Genomic DNA, 6,571 nt, shown 5'->3' with positions numbered 1-6,571 from the left:
CGCTTCTGCCGCTGTTTCTGGTTCAAAAGTGGCTTGACCTGGGGAATGCAGCACCTGTAGCCCATTTCCTGCACACGCCTGTACACGGTGGCTCTGGATGTTTCTACTCCAGACTCAGTCCACTGCTTCCGCAGGTCCCCCAAGGTCTGGAATCGGTCCTTCTCCACAATCTTCCTCAGGGTCCGGTCACCTCTTCTCGTTGTGCAGCGTTTTCTGCCACACTTTTTCCTTCCCACAGACTTCCCACTGAGGTGCCTAGATACAGCACTCTGGGAACAGCCTATTCATTCAGAAATTTCTTTCTGTGTCTTACCCTCTTGCTTGAGGGTGTCAATGATGGCCTTCTGGACAGCAGTCAGGTCGGCAGTCTTACCCATGATTGCGGTTTTGAGTAATGAACCAGGCTGGGAGTTTTTAAAAGCCTCAGGAATATTTTGCAGGTGTTTAGAGTTAATTAGTTGATTCAGATGATTAGGTTAATAGCTCATTTAGAGAACCTTTTCATGATATGCAAATTTTTTTAGATAGGAATTTGGGGTTTTTATGAGCTGTATGCCAAAATCATCAATATTAAAACAATAAAAGGCTTGAACTACTTCAGTTGGTGTGTAATGAATCTAAAATATATGAAAGTCTAATGTTTATCAGTACATTACAGAAAATAATGAACTTTATCACAATATGCTAATTTTTTTTAGAAGGATCTGTATATATATATATAAAAATAAAAAAAGCACACTGATGTACCAGCCCTGAAAAGGGCTTTTTGGGATGCTGTCAGGATGCTGTCCTTACAGCAGATGAGTCTGTGGACACAGAACAATGCCCTAGCTAACGCTTTCCCTATTGAATCAGCAGCAGCAGTACTCTCCCTCCTCTCACTGTGAATGCAGTTTCCGAATGAATCTAAAATGGATGCTGTCCAGGAGGTGGGAGGGTCTGGGAGGGAGGGTCTGCTGCTGATTGGCTGGAATGTGTCTGCTGACTGTGAGGTACAGGGTCAAAGTTTACTCAATGATGATGTGTAAGGGGGCGGACCGAACATCTCATATGTTCGCCCGCAGCGGCGAACGCGAACAAGCTATGTTCGCCGGGAACTATTCGCCGGCGAATAGTTCGGGACATCACTACTCACAACTCATGGGGCCCCGGGCAATAGGAGATTATTGGGCCCCTGTGTCCTCGTCCACCCTTAACCTTAAGCCACACCCACTCACAGCCCCACACACATTTCATGCCGCCAACATCACCTACACTTGGTACAGAATTTCTCTTCACTATTTTTCTAGGGAATTTTGCCAACAGGGCAAACAATACAAAAGTGCCCCCCCCCCCCCCCTCCCAATCACGTTTAAAGTGACCTTACTTTCTAATGAAGAGAATAAAGCATATTTTAATATAATCAGTTACCCAAGGTAAACCCAGTGACTTACAGGCGACGTCTCCACAGATTTCAGTTTGTTGACAGAAATTTATGCGCGGACGTCTTTGGACAGAGGTGCGCAGCCCCCTCTGTCACATAAAAAGCCACCAGTATTAATAAATGACACAGGGTAGATGAGGTCTGGTACAGATTTTGCATTAGGGACCAGGGAATTCAGATGATACCTTTGACTTTGGCTTGTTGTTTCTGCAGTCCACCCGACTCTGTATAGCAAATAACACTGCTATCCTGTAGTGTCCACAAATACTATGCCAAGTCCTGCCCCATGTGCCAACATTAGTTTACTTTCAAACTGCTGAGAACATGATAACATAATAAGTCGTGAAACTTTTTTGATCCCACCGCTCACTGCACTGCAGTGGTCTCATGTCTCAGTGGAGGGGGACATAGAACTACATAGACCAGTGAGGATACGGGAAGTAGTGAAAGAAGTGTGGCAGGGATCAGAGATGTATCACTACATTTTGTTTTCACATTCTAATCAGTTTTCAAAAATGAATTCTACACGGCTAGATAAACCCTTCTTAACACAGAGCCCACATGAGATCACAAAATTAATGCAGACCTCCAGACCAGATCTCAAAATTAATCCAGATTCCAGATCAGCCCCAAAATTCATACAGACCCTAAGTCAGCCATTCAGACCCCAGTACAACCACCAAAATCATACAGATCAGCCCACAAATTTATACAGGCCTCAAATTTATTCAGACCCCTGTTAGCCTCCACCTCACTCCTTAGTACACTAAATGTAGCCCTCAGAAAAAATATAAAATATTCATATACAGTGCATACTCCCCTCTCTGCTCCTCCTCCAGGTGCCATCACTCTTGGTTTAGCACTGTGTCCTGGCGCTAGTGTTGCACTATGTCCTGACATCACACAGCACCAGGTCATAGCGCAGCAATATTGCCTCCACATTATCTGCCCACATACACTGAGCACACCCATCCTCCACAGTATCTCCCCTCATACACTGAGCACCCCCATCCTCCACAGTATCTCCCCTCACACACTGAGCACCCCCATCCTCCACAGTATCTCCCATCACACACTGAGCACCCCCATCCTCCACAGTATCTCCCCTCACACACTGAGCACCCCATCCTCCACACAGTATCTCCCCTCATATATTGAGCACCCCAATCCTCCACAGTATCTGCCCTCATACACTGAGCACCCCCATCCTCCCCAGCATTTCCCCTCATACACTCAGCACCCCCCCAGCATCTCCCCTCATACACTGAACACCCCCCCAGCATCTTCCCTCATATACTAAGCACCCCACCCCAGCATCTCCTCTCATATACTGAGCACCCCCCAGCATCTCTCCTTGTGTACTGAGCCCCCCATCCTCCACAGCATCTTCCATCATACACTGAGCACCCCCCAGCATCTCCCCTCATGTACTGAGCAGCCCCCCCCCCCCACCCCAGCATCTCCTCTCATATACTGAGCATCCCCCAGCATCTCCCCTCATATACTGAGCACCCCCAGCATTTCCCCTCATGTACTGAGCACCCCCAGCATCTCCCCTCATATAGTGAGCATCCCTTCCCTCCCCCCCAGCATCTCCCCTCATGCACTGATCATCCCTCATGCGCAGGCTCCAGCACATGTACATTATGGTTTGTACTCACTGTGAAGAAAGTTCCTCACAGATCAGAGCTGCCTGAATCCTTCCCAGATAAGCTCCTCCTCCTCCCCCCTTATGCCGCTCCACACAGCCCTCAGTGCCTTGTCCTCTTATCACACTAGCCCCGCCTCCTTGCCTGACGCGCTCCCACAGGCCCTTCCTCCTCCCTCACACACTGCACAGGCTGCTCTAGCCTCTATATCCCAGGAAATACTGCAGCCATAGAGAAGAGGACCAGCAGTGAGTACAGCTAGTGCTGGGAGCGCTGTACTCACTGTTTCTGCTGTACTCAGCAGTAATGCCGCCACAGTATCTGCCCACATACACTGAGCACACCCATCCTCCAAAGTATCTCCCCTCATACACTGACCACCCCCATCCTCCACAGTATCTCCCCTCATACACTGAGCACCCCCATCCTCCACACCATCTCCCCTCATACATTGAGCACCCCCATCCTCCAAAGTATCTCCCCTCATACACTGAGCACCCCCATCCTCCACAGCATCTCCCCTCATACATTGAGCACCCCCATCCTCCACAGTATCTCCCCTCATACACTGAGCACCCACATCCTCCACAGCATCTCCCCTCATACATTGAGCACTCCCATCCTCCATAGTATCTGCCCTCATACACTGAGAACCCCCATCCTCCACAGAATCTCCCCTCATACACTGAGCACCCCCATCCTCCACAGCATCTCCCCTCATACACTGAGCACCCCCATCCTCCACAGCATCTCCCCTCATACACTCAGCACCCCCAGCATCTCCCCTTATGTACTGAGCACCCCCCCCCCCCAGAATCTCCCCTCATATACTGAGCACCCTTGTGTACTGAGCACCTCATCCTCCACAGCATCCCCTGATGATGTGGCTGGAGGTATATTAGGTGGTCACCGTATAACAATTTTACTGTTGGCCAGTTAGATTACAGGCCCCAAGAATTATGCAATCAACGTACAGAAAAGATCAAGTCATTATGTGGCTGGAGGTACATTAGGCGGTCACCGTATACCAATTTTACTGTGAAAAGATCAAGTGATTATGATGCTGTAGGTATATTAGACGGTCAATGGACATCAATTTTACTGCAGGCCAGTGGACTACAGGCCCCAAAAATTATTCATTCACCATACAGAAAAGAACAGATAATAATGTGGCTGGAGGTATATTAGATGGTCAATGGATATAAATTTTACTGTAGGCCAGTGGACTACAGGCTCCAAAAATGATTTATTCACCGGACAGAAAACATTAAGTGATTATGTGGCTGGAGGTATTGTCACATTTGTGACAGGTCCCAGAAGGTCTGAAAGATTATCTACGCATTAGTGATCTGATAGCCTCTTTTGGTTTCACTTTGTCTGTGTGTTGCTGGTATGTCCACACCTCCTGTTCAGGTGTGGATCATTTGACCTTTACCTCGCCCTAATTAGGGTACTTTCACACTTGCGGCAGGACAGATCCGACAGGCTGTTCACCATGTCGGATCCGTCCTGCGGCTATTTCGCCGTGCCGCCGGACCGCCGCTCCGTCCTCATTGACTATAATGGGGACGGGGGCGAAGCTCCGGCGCAGCACGGCGGTGCACGGCGAAAGCCGCCGGACTAAAAAGTCCTGCATGTCTGACTTTTTAGTCCGGCGGCTTTCGCCGTGCACCGCCGTGCTGCGACGGAGCTTCGCCCCCGTCCCCATTATAGTCAATGGGGACGGGGCGCCAGTCCGGCGGCACGGCAAAAGTGCCGCAGGACGGATCTGACATGGTGAACAGCCTGTTGGATCTGTCCTGCCGCAAGTGTGAAAGTACCTTTAGTCTGACTTTTCCCATCACTCCTTGCTTGGGATAGCTTAATTTGGTCTTGGAAGAGCTGCAGTGTGGTTCGTGTTGAAGTCCTGTTCATCCTTCAATCTATGAAGTGAAGTGTTACACTTGTCGTGTTTTGTTGTTCAATCATTTTATTGAGGTATAATATGTGACAACATGCACAAGTACTTCATGGAAATCACAGTACAATTAATAACATTAGGGCTATACATCCTGATTGAAGATATCCGCACATATTAAGAAACCCCCGGCACAGAATATTTCCCCAAAAAACCTATGAATAGACATGCAAACAAGACAAACGGGTTAGACAAACTAACACAACACACACACGACACATAAGGATAAAGACAAAAACAAAGTATCCCCCATGAAACCACTAACATTCAACCTGAAGTAACCGGAGAGGTACTGGCCTGCTCCAGCCAATCAGAGAACTCCTGAGACCCCTAAAAAAGAAGCCATGGTGTCCACAGTTTCAGGTATTTCTGATCCATTCCCATATCCTCAGCTAATAATTCCTCTATTCTGCGTATATTCTCGAACATCTCTAGCCATTCCCCCACCTTTGGAGCATCCTGAGACTTCCAGTGCCTCGGCACCACCAAACGAGCCGCCTGTACAAAAAATCTCAGGAGGCCCTTCTTAGCTACCTGAATTGACCCAGTAAAATCGATAGGAGAGCTTCCTCCGGGGTCCAGTTGGACGTCGAGCCCGTAACACGATTATATAACTCGTTTATTGCAGACCAAAAGGGAACTATTTTCTTGCACTGCCACCATATATGGGACATTGTACCAACCTCGTCCAGACATCTCCAACATATATTAGAACAATCCGGATAGAAGGAATGCAAGATAGCAGGAGTCCTGTACCACCTAGAAAGGACCTTGTAATTTTTTTCTTGCACCCCACAGCATATGGAGGACCTGTGAGACAGCGTAAATGATTTCACCCATTGGTCAGTAGAGAATACTTTGCCAAGTTCTGTCTCCCATGCCCGAACATAAGGCAACAAATGATGGCCAATGGGATAGAGAAGGCGCTCATAGGGTAAGTATATTCAAACAAACAAATTTCTAATGAAAGAAATGGTTTGCTCACCTACTGCGGTTGCATCAATTGGATGCAACTGCAATGGAGATCAAAGTATAGATAAGGGATGGTTGGTGCAGCCAAGATCCGTCCTAACACCTTGGGCAGGGGCCACCCTGCCACTAGGGTAATGGAAATGAAGAGAAGTACGCTACACCTTAAGTGGAGCGTGTGGACTGCTGGGGGCGCACGAGACAACCAAACAAGGACCGTGTTTTAATTTCGGCAGTATTCCATTTATTCATAAGACAACGCGTTTCGGGGTAAAGTCCCCTTTACCAAGTCTAAAAGAAAGGTTAAATAAAACAAAAACAAAGAAACATATATTTGAAGACATAAATTTTGTGCTTCCCTATGATAATTCTGTATAAAAAGGGATATATATATATATAAATAAATAAATAAATAGATAGGTATTGATGAATATAGCTGTAAATATAGGTACCAAAACATATAAAAATGGTAAGTATCACTAAAATACACAAAGAAAGGGGATTACAAAATATATACATATATATATATACATATATATATATACATACATATACATATACATATATATATAT

Source organism: Bufo gargarizans, unplaced genomic scaffold, assembly GCF_014858855.1.
Source record: "Bufo gargarizans isolate SCDJY-AF-19 unplaced genomic scaffold, ASM1485885v1 original_scaffold_2007_pilon, whole genome shotgun sequence".
NCBI lineage: Eukaryota > Metazoa > Chordata > Amphibia > Anura > Bufonidae > Bufo > Bufo gargarizans.
Note: the sequence above shows the minus strand (reverse complement) of the source record.